Genomic DNA, 19,733 nt, shown 5'->3' on the forward strand with positions numbered 1-19,733 from the left:
TGAAGATTATAACAAAAATAGATTTATAATTAGTAGACAGTTTGTTTTAAACGATATGAGTGATATGACTAACTAATCAGAAAAGTGTCTAATTGGAAATGGTTAGGTATGTCTTATGTCGCAAAAGCTTTACCTCATGCATTAAAATATTTACTAATTTTATAATAGGTAAGTATTTTATAATTGGCATATTAAGGAATTAGGAGTAGCAGCAAAATAAAATATTTTTTGCATGATTATTTTTTTTATTAGTTTACGGATTATTTAGTTTCACTTAAGTATTTTTAATTGCTTAAATTCTTGTAAGTGAAAACATAACTTCCCGCTTTGTCTGATTGAGATGAATTTTGACATCTTGGAGCTGTTTTGATGATGCAGTGAAATATGTCACTTACCGACTAATTTGGGCTCATTACAAGAGTTTTCATGATAGATACGAGTATAATAAACAAAGGTTGCAATTTAGGACGAAGTTAAATTGCCCTCATTTATTCGATCCATCGGGAATTTCAGTGCATAATTGGTACACAAACAAAATTATCGGATAGTAAAATAGGTACAAGCAAAGTGATTGGGAAATATAGTGGGCAATAGAAATGTAATTTCAGTGTCCTGAATGGAATAGCTATAAACACAGATATTGATATCGACACTGAGGATAGTTATCGCTCCGTCCCTACATATATCCCTGCCAATATCTATGTGTAGAAAGTAAATCTGTCCGCCTGTTTGTCTGTTAAAATAAAAAATAATGTTTGTTGTATTTCTTGGTTAAAAATAAAACGTATTTACGGCAAATTATTTTGGTAAAATTAAACATTCCTTACGATAGCGACTACAATCATTTATAAAAATTATTTTTTATTAAACAAGTTATTACTTTTGTAAAACACGGGTAACAAAGGGGTCATAAAAAAGTAAAATGATAAACTTTAATTACCTAATACACTAATTAATTTGTCTATATAATTGTTATACTTTAGTTTTAATTTAAGTGTTTATTTATTTTGTTCATATCTTTAATTAAATAAAGGATTACCCTTAATCCACTTAATTTGGCAAATTGGAAACAGCTTCTATATTTCATTTTTTGATCACTACGCTATTGAACTAAGACTAAGCGACTAACTATAAAATGTTTAAAGTTTATCAAGCCGTTTTCCTCTATAATCCTTCACATACCGATTATTTGACCAAACGGAACGGCGGCGATATTTTGTAAATCGCCGTAAGTAGACTGGCTGAAATTAAAACAACGCATACTTTCGTCAACACACCGTCAATTAACATCTAAACCGTACGATTTTTGAATTTATACCTTCAACGAACGGTTACCCCTATAACCGATTAGTTCCTGGTTAGTCGGATTCTTGTTTCGTTGGATTCCTGTTTCGCCGAATTTTCTTTAGGACGTCACAATTCACAATACGAGTATTATAAGAGAATCCGACAAAACAAAAATCCGGTAAATCGGGAACTAACCCTATAACCTTTTATCCCGTTATTCATAAAACTTTACGGGCCTGTTTTATTAAAATTATGTTTTAGCCCTTTCTTACAAATACATAAGTCAAAATGTAAGTAAGATAAAGATAAACGATTATTAGCTTATGAGCTTTATGAGGCCTGTAGAGCATTTATGACTAAGGCCCACTTGCACCATTCCGCTAACACGGGGTTATGCAATTAAACCGTTAACTCTGTGTCAAATTGTACTGGTAACCATGGTAACTCCAGGTTTAATAATTTAACCCCGGGTTAGCGGAATGGTGCAAGTGGCCGCATTTATGACTAAGTGGGTTAATGTGTTATTAGTCAAAAATTCATGGGTTCAAACCTCAGCTGTTCTGTATACTCAAAGCAGAAAAAATCGTTCTAAAAAATGCAATAAGATCACTAACTTTGAGGCCCGGGAAAGGACATGGTAGTTAATTTTATCAGTCATCATCATTCCACGAAAGCGAAGTTGCAAACAGAAGCTAATTAAATATAGATTTGAAAATATGTACCTAGAAATTTTTTGAACAACAGGAGAAAATTCTATTCTTTAGCAGTAGAAAAATAGCTTTAACCATTAAATCGCCCTTAAAACATTGTTACATTTAAAATTTTTGGCCAGTCCACCTTTAGTTCATAAAAATTCTAGTATCCAAGGCTACGATATCCGATTAGCTGCTAAATACAGGCGCTTGCGTCGGGTCCTTTCCGGCTAAGCCTGTGCGCAGCGGAGCGTGCGCGGCTTCCCCGAACCGTCGGCTCCGCTTAGCGCGCTGGCCCGTGACTAGGGATGTGGTCAGGACCTGGCCATGCTACAATACTGGCTGTCTCCTACATACATACATACATACATCACTGGCTCAAGCGCTGGTGGCCTAGCGGTAAGAGCGTGCGACTTGCAATCCGGAGGTCGCGCGTTCAAACCCCGGCTCGTACCAATGAGTTTTTCGGAACTTATGTACGAAATATCATTTGATATTTACTAGTCGCTTTTCGGTGAAGGAAAACATCGTGAGGAAACCGGACTAATCCCAATAAGGCCTAGTTTCCCCTCTGGGTTGGAAGGTCAGATGGCAGTCGCTTTCGTAAAAACTAGTGCCTACGTCAAATCATGGGATTAGTTGTCAAGCGGACCCCAGGCTCCTATGTGAGCCGTGGCAAAAATGCCGGGGTAACGCGAGGAAGAAGAAGAAGAAGATACATCACTGGCTCAGTGACCCAAAGAGGATCTTGGCCTCTGACACAAGAGAGCGCCATTCTGCCCTATTCTGCGCGGACAGGTCTTTTTGGGCTTCGTCACTCCAGCGGTATCTGGGACGCCCAGACGGACGTTTTCCGCCCGACTGGCTGTCTCCTACATGAGCAAATAAATAAAACTATAGCATGCACTGCCTAAAGGATAAAACGTTAGTTCATAAACTTTTAAAATTTATGAAGTCTTTATAATAGCCGACTTGGAAGAGAACAATCTCACACCTGAGGATGCCGAAGACCGGGTAAAGTGGAGAAGATTGAGTAGGAAAGCTCCTGTTATAGTCAGAAGCAGAAGTTGCTAAGCGGGCCGTGTTCAAAATTACCTTGACACGCTCTTATTCTCTCAACAATAACGTCGCGTCTAGATCATTTTGAACACCTGGCCCGCTTAGCAACTTCTGCTGCTGACTGTACAAGCTGTAGCATATTGCAGACTGTAGCCCGGTATAATAAGCAAACTGTATACCTACACTACAATATTATAAGCAAGCAGTGGAAGCTTAAGAATTAAGTATAAAGTTTGGTCACTAAATACCAACTCTTTGATTAGTAAGTTGGTACTATAGTTTTCCTTCTTATTTCTATGAGTAAACCATGAGTTCGCGTAATTTGCGTATGTCGAATTATACCCGTTAATATTGCATTTTTTATATTCGGGATATCATCAAGTATATTTTTTTGGATTATAACTGTCCTTGTCCCAGCCCTCCAGTGGCCCGTGCCGGCAGACGCCAACAAAAAGACCCGGGTTAAGTTTCCGACCTCGCGAATGTGGGGAGAAATGGCGCAGCTATGGGCGCTTTCTTATAAGTTTCAAACTTTCTTATGCGATTTTATTTTATTTTTTAAGATTCAATATTTCTGAGGCGTTTGATTGAAAGTGTCGGATTTTTGAGAGTTTTAATGTCTCGTTGTTTAGGTACAGTCAACAACAGAGCTATGAATACAGGCAAAGTGTCAAAAATATGTATACAGTACTTTATTGCCTGTACATTAAGGTCGTGTATACTATTTTTGGCACTTTGCCTGTATTCATAGCTCTGTTGTTGACGGTACCTACTACCAGTTTTCTAATTCAGCAAGAAATTCAACAGAACTTGACTGCAGTGTCAAACACATTTTTTTGGCTGTCCTTTTTAAATGATTATGTAGGCTAAAATGTAATAATGTTCCATTTCGGAATATTTACTCTTTAAAGCATAGTTTATGTCTTGTTTCGCGTCTTTTGTTAGATGCGAATATTTTCTTCTAATCATCTTCCTCGCGTTGTTCCGGCTTTTGCCACGAAAATTTGCGAATATTTTCTTGTAATTATATTAGTTATAATTAAAACTAACATTAATAGCGATGTTGGTGATTATAATGAGAGATAGGTATTATAAGAAAAGAAACACAAAAATTATCTATACAACTATAAATAGTAGTATCTCGTGGTAAGAATTGTAAGAAACACTTACTTGTATTAGAAGCAGCAGAAGTTGCTAAGCGGGCCAGATGTTCAAAATGATCTTGACGCGACTTTATTTTTAAGAGAATAAGAGCGTATCAAGGTAAGGCTTAGCAACTTCTGCTGCTGACTGTACTTACAACGCAGTAGGAAAACACAATGGAACTAGCAAGTACAGTCGCCATCAGATATATCGGAGCGGCCGAGATGTTCACAATATCTGAACACGCACTCTAACGCCTCGACAATAGAGGCGTGTTCAGATATTTGTGAGCGTCTTGACCGCTCTGATATATCTGATGGCGACTGTACAAGTAGTTACACAGGTAAACTTATCCTTTTAAGGGTTATCTCCTAGTTAACCTTTGAGTAGATGAGAGAAGTAAAATTATGTAGCGGAGTGGTCCAACGTGTATTACAACAAGGCGTGAGATATAAAATATTAATATTTGCATATATTACAGTGGAATATTATAGGATAAACATACTTTCGAAAAGGAATAATACGATTAGGTACCATTGCCCACACTGCTAACTGTCCATCAATAAACCTTATTACAAAAGGCATAAATAATAAAGTCCACCGATGGTCAGTAAAGTGTTGCTGTTTGTTCTTAATAGTCAACAAGAATAAGTAAGAGCGAATCGCCTTGCGTGGTACGGGCATGTGATGCGGAGGGATAAAAGTCATGTGACGAGAAAGGTATTACGAATGAATGTGGGGGGAAGTAACGGGAGAGGAAAACTGAGGAAAAGGTCCATCCAACTGTGTGAGAGATGATATGAAACGAACGCAAGTGAATGATGAAATGACAGGCGAAAAAGAGGTATGGAAGAAAAAGACATGCTGCGCAGACCACCGACCCCAAATAAATGGGATAAGGGCAAGCGAATGATGATGAATTGATGACTTAATAATCAACAAGAGAAAGATAATCAACAATCGATTGGACAAATGCAATGAGATGCCTTTAAGTAAAGATAATGTTTATTTTAAAATAAATAAATTATTCCGAGGATTATGGATTTTTTAACTACCGAGAGCGGAAGCGAAGGTCTCCGTTTCAGCTTGGGAAAATAATCGTCGTATGTTCGGGTGTTCTCGTCTAATCTCGTGAAACTTAGTGAGCAAGCTCTATCTTACTAGCCGCCCAGGGGCCTATAAAAATGTCTCCCATTTCATTATTTTGTGAATTTAAATTTTAGATGTTTTTTATCTTGGCAAATTTAACGTGTACGTAGGTGGCTAGATGCTATAATTATTATCCAATTTTTTCATAGATCTAGTATTATCTCTGGATAAATATGAATTGAAAATTTTACTGGGTTCTTGTTTTCGGCGTATTTATTTAGTAATGAATTATACCTGTTACTAAAATTCAAGTGCATTAAAGTAGATAAAACTTCCCATTCATGACCAGACTCTTCCTCCCGTCATGTTGTGTTAATGTCAGTAATCCGCTCGAGGCTAGGGCCCCGGCATTTTAGCACAACCGTCGCTTTCATTCCTTTTTTTCCAATTCGGAATTCGAACACAACGCCCGCATTGAACGCGTGCGCCTTCCAAGAATGATTTCGTTGCGCACGAGCAGGACGCACGCAAAACATTACCATGTGTCAGAGCGAGACGAGAGTGGATATTAATTTTGTTTTTCTTTTCGTCAATCTGGCCACATGTGGCGATTGTTTTTGGACCTTATGGTCATTCGTTGTGATGTGTTTTATTTGTCTCGGCCGTGGTTAGTGAACTTTCTGGGGCGTCAGTTTAATTAATAGGGTCGTTTTGACTATTGTACGGATCGAGTGATGGTTATCTTGGAATTCGGTGATTGCTTGCTCATTAGAATTGCTATAAAATTAATTTAAATAAATATTGGAAGCTGCTTCCTAATTAGTAATTAGTCTGATTACAGTTATTTTATATGCTCGAAAAGTTTAGATAAGCTCAACTGCTTATGGACGGAGATAATATAAAATTCCATAAGTTTCCTGACATTTTCACGTTTTTAATCTTTTTTTTTCTTCAAATAAATGAGTATTTAAAATCCCAAAGACTTAAAGTCTCCTGAACTTTTTTCTAATGTAACGCTTTTACCGCCACGCAAATTGATTACTCCAATTAACAATCACCCAAAACGGTCATCATCTCAGCCATAAGACGTCCATTGCTGAACATAGGCCTCCTCCTTAGGGAACCACCAAAACGGTCAACCACCTAGAACTAAAATCGTCCACACCGTGCATAACTGGCTCATTTCCAATCCTGAAAACTCATTTAATTGGTACAACTGTCGTTCGCAGTATTTCTGGACAGATAGAACCTTCAAGGAAAGGGATTACTCCCATCCTAAAACCAGTAACCCACTTGCAACCTCTCCCCGCCTTGCACCAGGCGATTCATCTGCTAGTTTGCCTCCTATAGGTATCATAAAACAAAAAAACCCTAACACGAGGTGATGAATGCTTGAATTTATTCGTCAAACAACCAAAACTCAGAGTAAGCTACATGTTTAATTGGTTATGTCTACTAGTTACTGGACAATGTTACAAGACCAAGAGTCTTTTAAGGCGCCCGCAGATTACCAGTTCGTCAGTTAAACGCACAAGGTGACAGTTTCGAATAACCGACAGGCTGATATCATCCTGCGAACTGGTAATCTGTGGATCCCTTTAGAAAGATCACTGTCTATTGTCAAAAATAACCTAGATTAGCCCAACCACGTCTATAGTTCACAGTTCGCCGCTTGAATAATATAGTATAATTTATACGAAAAAAGCGGATGTGTTTGTTATAACTTATAAACAGTGACGGTATTGACACGGCGCGCGTTGTGCGTTTTATGTGACTAATGAAATGCTAAAAACATTCAAATTTTGCCACTTCCGCCGATTTGAACTGATAGCCGGTCCGTTTTTATGTAGATATTAAGAATATGGAAAAATACGACTATATGACTCTAGTAGATGTAGTAGTAGATGTAGTAGATGTCGCTAGGGCCCCCTTGACCCATAATTATGGTGGGAAGATTTGCTGGCTATGGATGAGATCTTGGTGGCTCAGATGGCAGAGCGCTGGAGTATCTATCCAGAGGCCGTAAGTTCAATTCTCACCCAAGATAGAATTTTTTCCACTTTTAAAATTTATTATAAGCTTAATAGCATCGTTCATAGACTTTTCTGCTTGTTAAAAATTAAAATAAGACACCTTAAAATAAAGTTATTACAAATTCCAAAAGATGCGGATCCAAGACAGTAGGGCGCTTCAGATATTTACATGAAAACGATTAACCTTCTTCGTCAGTCTGGTCAAAACCAGAATGAATTGTAATTTATCCTTGTTTGCTAGTACCCACTGAGATTCTATAAAATTTGTCTCCCATTCGAAATCCAAATGCTACATTGATATTAAACATTACTCATATACACGTATTCTCCAAAAATGTGACACAGACTGATACGATCTGGCCCTTTCAACGTGTGTTATCTGCGGATTCGATCGCGCTTGAGCCTGGACAATTTTTTGTGTACATACCAGCTGTAATCTTGATGTGTTTTCGTTTATGAATGCTTAGTAGCCCAGTTAGCGGGTGAGATATGTGGAGGTTGACTAATTTGTTACAGGGATATTTGAATAATTTAAAAATGTTGGCATGCGTGTCTGAAATGTTAATTCGGGGAGAATTTAAACGAAATATTATATGAACCTTACTTCGTTACTTTAATTGGGATACACAGAAATCTCTTATTAATTTTTGCCAATTATCGCCGTTAGCGTTTTGAAATCATTCACATAAAATGCGTGATTTATGTTAACACTGAGTCAAGTGTGTTAAGCTACATTGCAGTAAGTAATCTCAACTCGATCCTATGTTATATTTTTTAAACCATACGTATTTAACTTACTTTATCTACAAACCCGTCACAAAGAATAATCTTTATCAAATTTACGTAGGACTTAAAAAGTTTTGGATTAAAGTAAAACAATAAACTCACGAAACAAACACAAGACATAATTCACGGTTAGTTATCACACTAGTAAGGACTGTATCGTTTATTATAAATACAACTTTACTTAGCCGTTTTTTCTGGTATTATGTTTTTATTAAAAAATTACACATATAGTTTAATTAGTGCTTTAATAATAAGTAACATTTCGTCCTGGGAGATCACGTAAAGCATATGGTTTGGACAATATTTACCCAATCCTCCCGAGTAACTACAACGATTTCGGACAAATACTACAAGAAAATTTACGGTTTGCGAACAAGATAAGTATTACACAAAAAAAATCGTACTATGTAAACAGCAATTACATATGATTCGTAAAGCGAAACATCTGGGCATAGTCTAATCATTTCTTTTAGTTGGAAAAAAAGTTTTGGATCTGTGCTTGGTGGCCTTTTTGAAAATATGGCATGTTACTTACGACAACCCCGACTTTGGTATACAATATAACCATCATGGAGCGTTTCTATCGACCTGTTCTAGCCATGGTTCAACGCCATGAATGTCCGTTAGGCTTTGGATTTCGGTAGATTCTTTTAGCTGTTTCCGTCATTTCCCTGGCGTCAGAAATTGACGGGAATCCAAAATGTTGCATAAAAAGTCGTTTTCATGTAAAGATAAAATACACCACATTTATTCTGTGGATGTTCAATTGAGCAATCATGAAAAGGACACTTAGATGGCATATTTTGGCAGCATATTAACCTTTTGTTTCTTTAAATCGTACTAAGGAATCGGTGAAATAGTCTCAAATTAAGCTCGATAGGCTTGTCCGAATTACATTTGCTAGAAGGTATTAAAATCATCATAAAGTCCCTAAAATAAAATAAATGTAAAACATTCTTATATCAGATATGTCTTAAAAATACCCCCAGATTATACCTTAAGAACATAGTAATGCAAAATAATACACACGTCAACACTTAGACCAGGTTTTATCTGTATTTATAATAAACGATACAGTCCTTATATTACTATTGATATTATGTATTTGAAATTCTATACTCGCACAATCATGCATAGGTACAGTCAACAACAGAGCTATGAATACAGGCAAAGTGTCAAAAATATGTATACAGTACTTTATTGCCTGTAAATTAAGGTCGTGTATACATATTTTTGGCACTTTGCCTGTATTCATAGCTCTGTTGTTGTTGACTGTACAACTTCAATATTTTATTAGTTCATTACCTACTTATATACCACATTTAAGTATTACTTACTCCTGATTATCCATAAAAATAGTCCGTTCAAAAACCGTTCAATAGTTTCAATGCACAGCTTGCATCATCAAAACCTGATAGCCCGGCGCCTTTGCCTGCCAAAACCAGTGCACCGACAATGACATCATGATTCAATATCGCGACCACCAGGAGTGCATGGCGTTAGGTGGCTCTCCTGATACGGCAATGTAAACATGCTGGCGAGGCCTTACAGGTCGTTTATAAGACCTAGCGTGATTAGCACAATTCTAGGGTTCCGTTGGGTTAATATAATTATTTTTTCTTGTTGAGCAAGTGAGGCTTCGCCGGTAAAGTCTCCGTTAAAGCTTGGGCAAAAATAGTTTCGCAGGTATGTCTGTCCGCTCTCTTCTACAGCTATACAGGTCGCATTTCTTAACAGATTTTCATGAAATTTTGTGAGTAGTGAGTGAGGTCCGATTTTTTTGTTGATTAAATTTTTAGAATAAGTTAAAATAGCCTCTAGTATTCCAATTGCCAGCTTCTCAGTCAGGTTAGCACTGTGCGTTAGGTTATTGATTTTGACCACATTTTCAAATTAGATTCTTAAAATCTAATTTCTTAATATGTATTTGCTTACATACATACATCAGTGGCTCAGTGACCCAAAGAGGATCTTGGCCTCTGACACAAGAGAGCGCCATTCTGCCCTATTCTGCGCCACTTCACGCCAGTTGGGTATTCCGAGGGCGGACAGGTCTTTTTTATTTATATGTATTTGCTTAGAGGTTTAGAAATATAGAAGCATTGGCTATTATAAATCGTTTGGTTATTTATTAAGGTTTGATAGAAAATGTTTTGTTGCATGTTTAGGTACTTACTACCTGTATCAGGTAGGTATACAAAGATATAGAATTATATCTAACTTTCACGACAAATTATTAAAGATCATATATTATCATGATCATCTCAGCCATAAGACGTCCACTGCTGAAAATAGGCCTCCCCCTTATGGGGGTGAATGCCATAATCGCCACGCTTGGCAGGCGGGTTGGCGATCGCAGTCGAGTACACCGAATTTGAGGGACGCTGCTGCCCGTCCACCGGTGGTCTTGGACGTAGTTTAAGGACATACCCGGGTCCCATATATTATGTTATCGTTATTTTAGGAATCCTATGAAATTAACAAGATATTGCGCCTTTACTTTTGAAGAATTAAATTTTGCAAAATTTAAGCCAGTGTAATTCTTGGAGTCATCAATATCATCATTTATTTGGCTTCCTGGTGGCTTCCTTGAGTTAAAAACGAGTATGTTTAGGTTTCTTTTTTAATTCGCCATTACTAAATCAATCCAAGATAATTTCGATAAAGAACCCTCAATTCAATTCATTGACCGTTGCAACTTTTGATCGTTGCAACACGCAAAGCGATATATTCATAGCATAGTTAACAGCCTGGGCCGATCCTGAGACAACATCATTATTCGTGCGTTAAACTTTGTACAACTTTGTCGTGTTGTCGATAACCATATCGGATAGATAGTTATTACTTTACTGGAGGTACTATGTATAATCTACCCGCGGATTATTTCCATCACTACTAATACTAGTAGCTCTGTGAGCTGTAGACCTCGCTAATTCCCATTTGAAAAAAATCCTAAAACTGAATCAACAAATAAAATATTAAACTAGATTCAATCTCCATTACTAAATTATAACCTAAATTAGTTCAAGGGTTTAAGCATGGATAAACAGACGGACAGAAGTTTGCATTATGTAATAATATTAATTAACCTTCGGTATTTCTTTGCTGCCGTTAAAATATGATTGTTATGATTATACTTGTTTTGGACCGACTACTAAAACAAACAATTGTAGCGCCGTGCCATTTTGCTGAGCAGGTCATATTGCTCAAAAGGATGTAGTAGATATCTACTACAAATAAATATTTCTTGGGTTCCGTGTACAATTTAATTAAGGGATTTGCAAACCATAAAATTGTTCCGTCTTCGTTACGTAAGTACCTATACAGTTATAGGCCTGTAAGTAGGTAAAAAAAACCGGGCAAGTGCGAGTCGGACTCGCGCACGAAGGGTTCCGTACCATAATGCAAAAAAAAAACGAAAAAAAAAGCAAAAAAAAACGGTCACCCATCCAAGTACTGACCACTCCCGACGTTGCTTAACTTTGGTCAAAAATCACGTTTGTTGTATGGGAGCCCCATTTAAATCTTTATTTTATTCTGTTTTTAGTATTTGTTGTTATAGCGGCAACAGAAATACATCATCTGTGAAAATGTCAACTGTCTAGCTATCACGGTTCGTGAGATACAGCCTGGTGACAGACGGACGGACGGACGGACGGACGGACGGACGGACAGCGAAGTCTTAGTAATAGGGTCCCGTTTTACCCTTTGGGTACGGAACCCTAAAAATTGTTTTCACCACACCAGCTCGGAAAGTGTGTTGGGTTGCTTTCTTATGTTTGATGGTAGAATTGACTTTTAAATGATGATTTTGGATGATAAATAATGAATTTTATTAAAATAACATTCATTTTAATTTGATTTGGTTTGATTTTATTTGATATTTTACATTAAATATTTGTTTCGGGTTGGTGTGGTGAAAAATTTTGTGTTTCACTCGGGGACAAATTTTGTTTAACCCTCGGGCTTTGAAAGCCTCGCAACACTCAAGATTCCATTTTTCGGAGTTTTGGAATCTTTCGCTTGCTCGGGTATCAATTAATATTACGAGCGGTTAAACCAAAACTTTGCCCCCTTGTAAAACAAATAACTATTGTTGTTTTTGTTTTGTTAATACATATTTTGGAACAGATCAAAGTATATAAGGACGCATCATTATTATTATATGTTCATAGAAATTAGACATTTCCACACTTTGTCATTGAAAATGTCTGGACGAGATATCTAAGTCCGACTCTAGAACCCTCGGCGCGCTGTTACGACTCACACTTATCCAATTTTTGAATAAATATACCTCGAAGAGCAAGTTCCTCAAAGTTGTATTGTAACAATAAAGGTCATTATGGCGCGATCCTAGATGATCTATTGTTCGAATTTCAATTTGAGTTTGGCGAACGGAAGAGGCGTGGCGGCGCCTGGGCGGGGCGCGCAAGGGAGATAGGACATCGCGGATGTTCACGTTCCTAATTCGAATTTACCAGCTGCTCGTTCGCGCTTTCAAATTGTATTTAGGTGTGTAACGTAAATGGGTGGTGTGACGTAGGGTGTATTATGTGGACTGTCTCTTTGACATGACATTCGAAGAGAAGTTGGTTCTTAATAAATTAAATAAAAATATTACTCTATTTTTAATATGTTCTTAGGGAATGCAATACCGGGATACCAGGATCCCGAAATACCGGGATCCCGCATGCAATTTGCGGGATTAATCCCGCTCGTAAATTAAGCGGGATCCCGCGGGATTTGCGGGATCGAAGAGCGACGTGGTTCTTACGTGTTACTACAAGGAACACAGGCTCGGGCACGTGCCTACTGGCCAAAATTCTTCACGGAGCCTAAATGCATCTATGGAGGAAAGGGGTAATGACACGGAAGAGCATTTTGCCCGAATTTGTCTATTTATTTCATCACACTTTCTCGTAAAAGGTGTTATTTTACGTAGGCGACGCGGTCCGTAAATCTTAAATTTGTACCCAGGGAATTTTGTTATGTAGGTACGTCCGAAATTAGGTAGATTTTTAATTGTTTTCCCTCTTTTTTCCTCACAGGTGTGATGAAAAACATTGTGTGTGCCACGAGTGGTACAGGACTTACGAAATCGCGTTAATTAAGCCTTTACACTCGTTCTTAAATTCTTGATTACTGTCATTATACCGTATTCTTTTAATACAAAATGTACTATTTCTAATTTTAGTTTACTTTTTGTTTTCAACCTTCAAATTTAGTACTAATTAGTAAAATTGTATACTAACTTGCGGGATCCCGCAAATACCGGGATCCCGCGGGACTTAAAATGGCAATCCCGCGGAATACCGGGATTGAGTTCCTCATGCGGGATTGCATTCCCTATATGTTCTCTACTATATGTTGTATTCTGTAACACACTCGTAGCCAGATATGAATGTTTATAGTGTTTAATTACCACATAAATTAGTCCAACTGAATAGAACAACTGAACAATCTAAACAATCGATAGATGACCATATAGCAAGTATTTACTGGCTTAAATAAAGAAGATTCTGTAACTAATAAATGAATTTTTAATTTAACTTAAAATCTGAAACTAAGTATTTAAATGGTTTATTTTTTATCAAATTTGACATGGTTGAGAAGCGTAGTAAGCGTAGCAGTAGGTACCTATATTTTGTACCCAGTTAACACTACTTAGGTACAGTCAGCCAAGAAAGTGGTCTACCACTTTTCGACTCTATCAATCAGATGATAGAATCGAAAAGTGGTAGACCACTTTCTTGGCTGACCGTACATAATAAACTAGATAGGCATATTATGTCTTTAAATTTAAAAGCAATGATTTATTCTTTCTTTCTTCAAATTTTTCTTCTACTTTTCTATACATATTAAATGTTTTCTTTTTTTTGATACATACGTAATTAATGTAATTTTACTACATTGCAACTTATGTTTTAAGAGTAAATGTTACTCCTCGTCTTCCGGGGTGAGGGCCTGGAGATCTGTAATACAGGTTTACGCCTAGTTCAGACTCCAGTCTCTCACAAGGGATATAAATCTATGTTGTCTTTTACTCGATCTAATAGTTAATATTGTTAAATGTATCCTTTGTGAGGTGGAAATAAATACATTTTATTCAAATTCTTTTAGTTATGCTAAGAAAACCTACTCATAAATATAAACTATAGGTATACCTATATGTATAGAAATAAATTGTACACACCATTATGTAATGTAGGTACTCAGTAAAATGTCGCAGTGTGACCCACTTTTCAATTACTAATTAGCTATCATGTACACTACCTAATTAGTGGCTTCCTCCGGTCATCATTACGTTAAGTTATGCTAAACGATTACAGTAGGTATCTAGTTAGTATGATTAAGTTACATGCTTCAGAAATCTTCTACACTGAGAGAAAAGTACAACAAAAACACACTTAGAATTACAAAAATAAACTTAATCCGGGGACAAGGAGAGTTAACTAATAGGAACAAATTGACTTTTGCAATTTCTATTAGTTCTTCCAATTTCTATTATCTGTTTGTTGAAATTATATTTGGGATTACTGAGCTGTTTGTAGAAATAAATAAACTTTACAGAAATAGTGAAACGTCCATAATTATTACTAAAACTTCATTTTTCCCCCAGTACAGAACTGTTTTTTAATTCCTGGTGATGATTTTTCTCTCATTGTATACATAAGAAACTGTTTTCTATACATAATATTATACACCTACTTATCGATTTCGCATATACACCAACAAAAAAGGAAATGTTACTTTCAATATACATACGGTATCTCTATTACTACATTCACTACACCTAATAAAACAAAGTCTCCCGTCGCGTCGCGTCGGTCTGTTTGTGTGTATTGTGTATGTATATTCGCGATAAACTCAAAAAGTACTGAACGGATTTTCATGCGGTTTTCACCTATCAATAGAGTGATTCTTGAGGATGAATTAGGGTATAATTTGTTAAGGTTTTGTGTAACCGGTGCGAAGCCGGGGCGGGTCACTAGTATAATAATAATATATTGGACTCCATGCAGTCTCCAACACATCGAAGTATCGAAGAATAAGTACGGTAGAGTCAAAAATATCATTTTCGAAGGAAACATCTTAACATCTATTGAGTATTTTTGTGCATAGTTTTTGAGATTGCATTTTTGCAAACTGCATATGTGTAGACAATGATTTTAGATTTATAGAAAAATTGACACGTGTTTCGACATTATTAAGACGACTCTAAAATTTCCCGTCTTACAGCTTAATCAACCTTCAAAATAAATACAAGTACTTTGGTATTTGTTACTTAAATACATACGAACCACCCACTCATAAAATATGAATCTAAGATTATGAGAAAGAGCATACTCTGCCGAACCGACACGTAACCACATCTCCCGCTTCTTTATGCGATTGGATTAATATCTTCGAAAACTCCTATAACAATCTCGTTACAATAGGAAATGAACCTTGCACAATGAAAATTAGGTTCACATTTAGAACAAAGGTAAAAATACAGGAGGTTTGGAAAGTTATTCTTCCGAATACCGACGCCACTGTATTAGCGGTCAATACCCCATAATACACTTTGTTTCAAGCAATATCATTTAAATATGCGAATGTACTGCCAATTCATGGGTGCCTGGTAATATATTCCTAATGAATAACGTAATACTGTCACGACAATGGCTTATATTTTGTTTTTACCTCGAATTATCTACACAATTGATATGGAATGTATACAATTACGCAAAATTGATTCTCATTGAAATTCTTATTTTGTGCACATAAGTAAAAAATGACTACGCTACAGGCTGTCAAATATTTAGGGCCTACAAAAGTTTACACTTTTGCTACCTGTAGTACTTATACACATGGGTAATTTCGTATTAATCGGGGCTGAGACTATGAAGCCTAGAATAAATTGAAAAGTGGAAAAATTACTGTCTCGGGTAAGAACTCACGGCCTCTGGATCGTTAGCAGACGTTTATGCTTGTTAAAAAATAAAATGACAGTATGAAGTTGCAGATTTGCTATAATCCAATTTCAGAACGACCTCTCACGCCATAAATTGAACAAAAATACACACATACACAACCTTAACTGTACGCTAATTAAATACGTGCCTCAACGACAGCTAGTCTTTCTAAATCAATCTAAACGAGGCAAAATACAAGCAATTCGATTTAATTCGATCGTAAACACGAGCAGATAATCGTTTCACAAAGCTTCGGTGACATCCGAATGCCAGCAATCGTTTTTAGCCTGAGCAAATTAGAAAAATCTGCGGAAATAATTCGTGTAGTTTTGAAAATTGGTACAGGTATACCTTGTGGTGTCCAGATAAACATACTAAAAGTCCTCGAGGGTAGGGGGTGTGCTGGGGGTGTAGAGGGGGGTTGAAGGTACTTTTTTTCATATTTTTGCTCATATCTCGAATATCTGTACGAATAGCATTATAATTACTTAAGACAAAAGTTTTAACATAAAATTTACTACAAATTTGGTTATGTTTATTTTTACTCTGCGATCAATACTTTAGGGGCTACAGGCTGTTAAAGTTAAATAAGTAATAAAAAATAGACGGTTTAAGAAAACGTCGTTTTTTTGGAATTGTTCATCACAAATAAAAAAAAAAATTAGCTTAGAGTAAGCAAGCTAAGCAACCTGCTGATAAAATATAAAAAAATAGGCCATATGCATGTCGGGCCATGCTCAGTGTAGGGTTCCGTAGTTACCCGTCTGTCAAAATAGACTATTTGCCATAACGCAAAAACAGCTGTACCGATTAGGTTCGCTATATTTTTCCTTGAAAGTATTTACTAAGTTATGTTTTCACGATTTTTTTCATATTTTTTGGACCCATGGTTCAAAAGTTAGGGGAACTAAGGGGTAAATCACAACTTTTTTTCTTTCAGATCGATTATTTCCGAAACTATTAAGTTGATCAAAAAATGGTTCTTGAAGACCCTTATTCGTTTTAAATGACCTATCCAACGACACCCCACACTATAGGGTGGAAGCGAAAAAAAAATTCATCCCCACTTTAATGTAGGGCAACCACCATAAAAATTTTTTTTACTAGTTTTCATGTTTAAGTTTGACACGAATATATAAATCAGTTACGCTGACAAAGTTGTAAAATATAAATTAGAAAAAATATTTTTTTAGGGTGGATGCCGTACATTAAAAAGGGGATGAAATTTTTTTTCGCTTCCACCCTATAGTGTGGGGTGTCGTTGGATGGGTCTTTTAAAAAGAATACGGGTCTTTCAGAACCATTTTTTGATCTGCTTAATATTTTCGGAAATAATCGATCTGAAAGAAAAAAAGTTGTGTTTTCCACTTTAGTTCCCCTAACATTTGAACCATGGGTCCAAAAAATATGAAAAAAATCGTGAAAGTAAAACTTAGTAAAGACTTTCAGAGAAAAATATAGCGAACCTAATCGATTAAGCAGTTTTTGAGTTTTTGCAAATAGTCTATTTTGACAGACGGGTAACTACGGAACCCTACACTGAGCATGACCCGACATGCTCTTGGCCGGCTTTTTTATATTTTATCAGCAGGTAATTTAGCTTGCTTATTCTCAATTAAAATTTTTATTTATGATGAACAATTATGAAAATACGACGTTTTTTTAAACCGTCTATTTTTTATCTCTTATTTAACTTTAACAGCCTGTAGCTCCTAAAGTATTGATCGCAGAGTAAAAATAAACATAACCAAATTTGTAGTAAATTTTATGTTAAAACTTTTGTTCGAAGTAATTATAATGCAATTCGTACACATTTTCGAGATATGAGCAAAAATATGAAAAAAGGTACCTTCAACCCCCCTCTACACCCCCAGCACACCCCCTACCCTCGAGGACTTTTAGTATGTTTATCTAGACACCACAAGGTATGCCTGTACCAATTTTCAAAACTACACGAATTATTTCCGCAGCTTGCCCAAATTCGGCTTAATTTGACGTGGCTATTTATTTCGTCGATGAATATTCAAATGGGGCGCGTCGAAGTATGCGCGCCTAGCGTGTTACATGGTTATATGAATTGATTTTTTTATATTTATTGTGAGTGTATGAAGGTGCTAAAGCGGACCCCAGACTCCCATGAGCGGTGGCAAAAAGTCGGTGGAAAAAAATGATAATGATTTTAATGAGCTTACATAGAAATCACCGATGACTAGGGATCAGGAGCAAATATGTCTGTTCATCACACAAATAAATGTCCTTACCGGTTACCGGGATTCGAACCCAGGACTACCGGCTTCACATTATTATTTTTTTTAGTTTATTATTTGTTTAATTAGTTATTATTGCCTTCTCGATGAACTATTTATATAAATTAAAGTTTATTTAGGTTAGATGTAAAAGATAATGACACCCAATAAAATTTAAAAGAGTTTGTTTTGTTTGAAGAGTCGCATTAAAATGACGTTAATATTATTTAATAAAAATGTACCATAATAAATAATAATTACTGACCATATACATACAGACTAATATACATTATACATATAAAGGCATCCATACTTACTAAATTAATCTCCTTTTCTAATTCTTTGAGTCAATACTGGTATACTTAAAGAAATAGGGTAAAAGTGATATTTTATTGTCCACCACATAAAATTCTATGGGAGGTCATATTATTTCACTTTACAAGTACCTATCTCTAATTACAAAGCTAATCTTACAGTGTTAAAGTTAATTGACGACAATTTTCGTCTTTATTTCCTAGATGTAAGATCGAAAAAGCATTTATGCGACAGCACATTTAAGTTGGTAAAGTATGTCCCGCGTTGCTGGTAGTAGTGGTAGTGCCCCGAGCAGGGCAGGCCCATAGAACACAAGTAACACAACTGTGTTACCAGTTTTTCTTGTTTTTGAGAAAAATAGTGTCATAATTTTAAATAATCTATTACTAATGTACAAATTCGCACGCGGTCACTCCTCGTATGTGCGTAGATCTTTAATTTAATTAGATTTAATTTGAAGTAATCTTTTTTTATTTGTAAACCTTAGCTTATGCCAGCGAAGAAGACGATTTCCGTGATAAAAGCTATCCTATTTCCTTCTCCGGGACTCAAACGACCTCGATACCAAATTTTAATATCAATTGCTTCAGCGATTTCAGCGCGCGTAGAGGTAACAGACAGACATACATATAGGTATATAACATTCACGACTAGGGATTCTAGAGCGATACATATAAAGATATAAACTATACAAAATTGTATAGGTAATATAGGCAATGCAAATTTAAGAGCCTTCACTTAACCCTAAATAGCCTCAGTGTTTCTTTGGGGTGTAATATTGTGTATTTGTTTTATTATCCGGCAACCGCTGATGCTCCACCCCGTATCGTGATCAGACTGATCAGACAATTTGGATGCTCCTTCATACGCATCGTTCACCTATTATAAGTTATGATCCCCTGGTCCCGTGGCGTCCAGCGGCGAGCAACGCTACCGTTCTGCCCCCTGCCGGCACAAACAAACAAACATGCTTTGATACTTCCTAACTATTTACAATTTTTATTCTTCTTTCAATCATCTAGTGGATTTAATTCAATTGGACAGCTCGGCTTCCATGCAACAAAAAAATGTATTCTAAAAACAGAAGCTGTAGGTATAATGTGACCACACAAACAGACGGTAAAG

The 19,733-nt window shown here is 36.3% G+C and overlaps 1 protein-coding gene across 1 annotated transcript in view; it reads left to right on the top strand.

Annotated features, from left to right (window-relative positions):
• The window catches only part of LOC134674243 (eyes absent homolog 2), a 64,338-nt gene that overhangs the window by 1,247 nt on the left and 43,358 nt on the right, over nt 1-19,733 (top strand). The window lies entirely within an intron of this gene.

Source organism: Cydia fagiglandana, chromosome 19 (assembly GCF_963556715.1).
Source record: "Cydia fagiglandana chromosome 19, ilCydFagi1.1, whole genome shotgun sequence".
Classification (NCBI taxonomy): domain Eukaryota; kingdom Metazoa; phylum Arthropoda; class Insecta; order Lepidoptera; family Tortricidae; genus Cydia; species Cydia fagiglandana.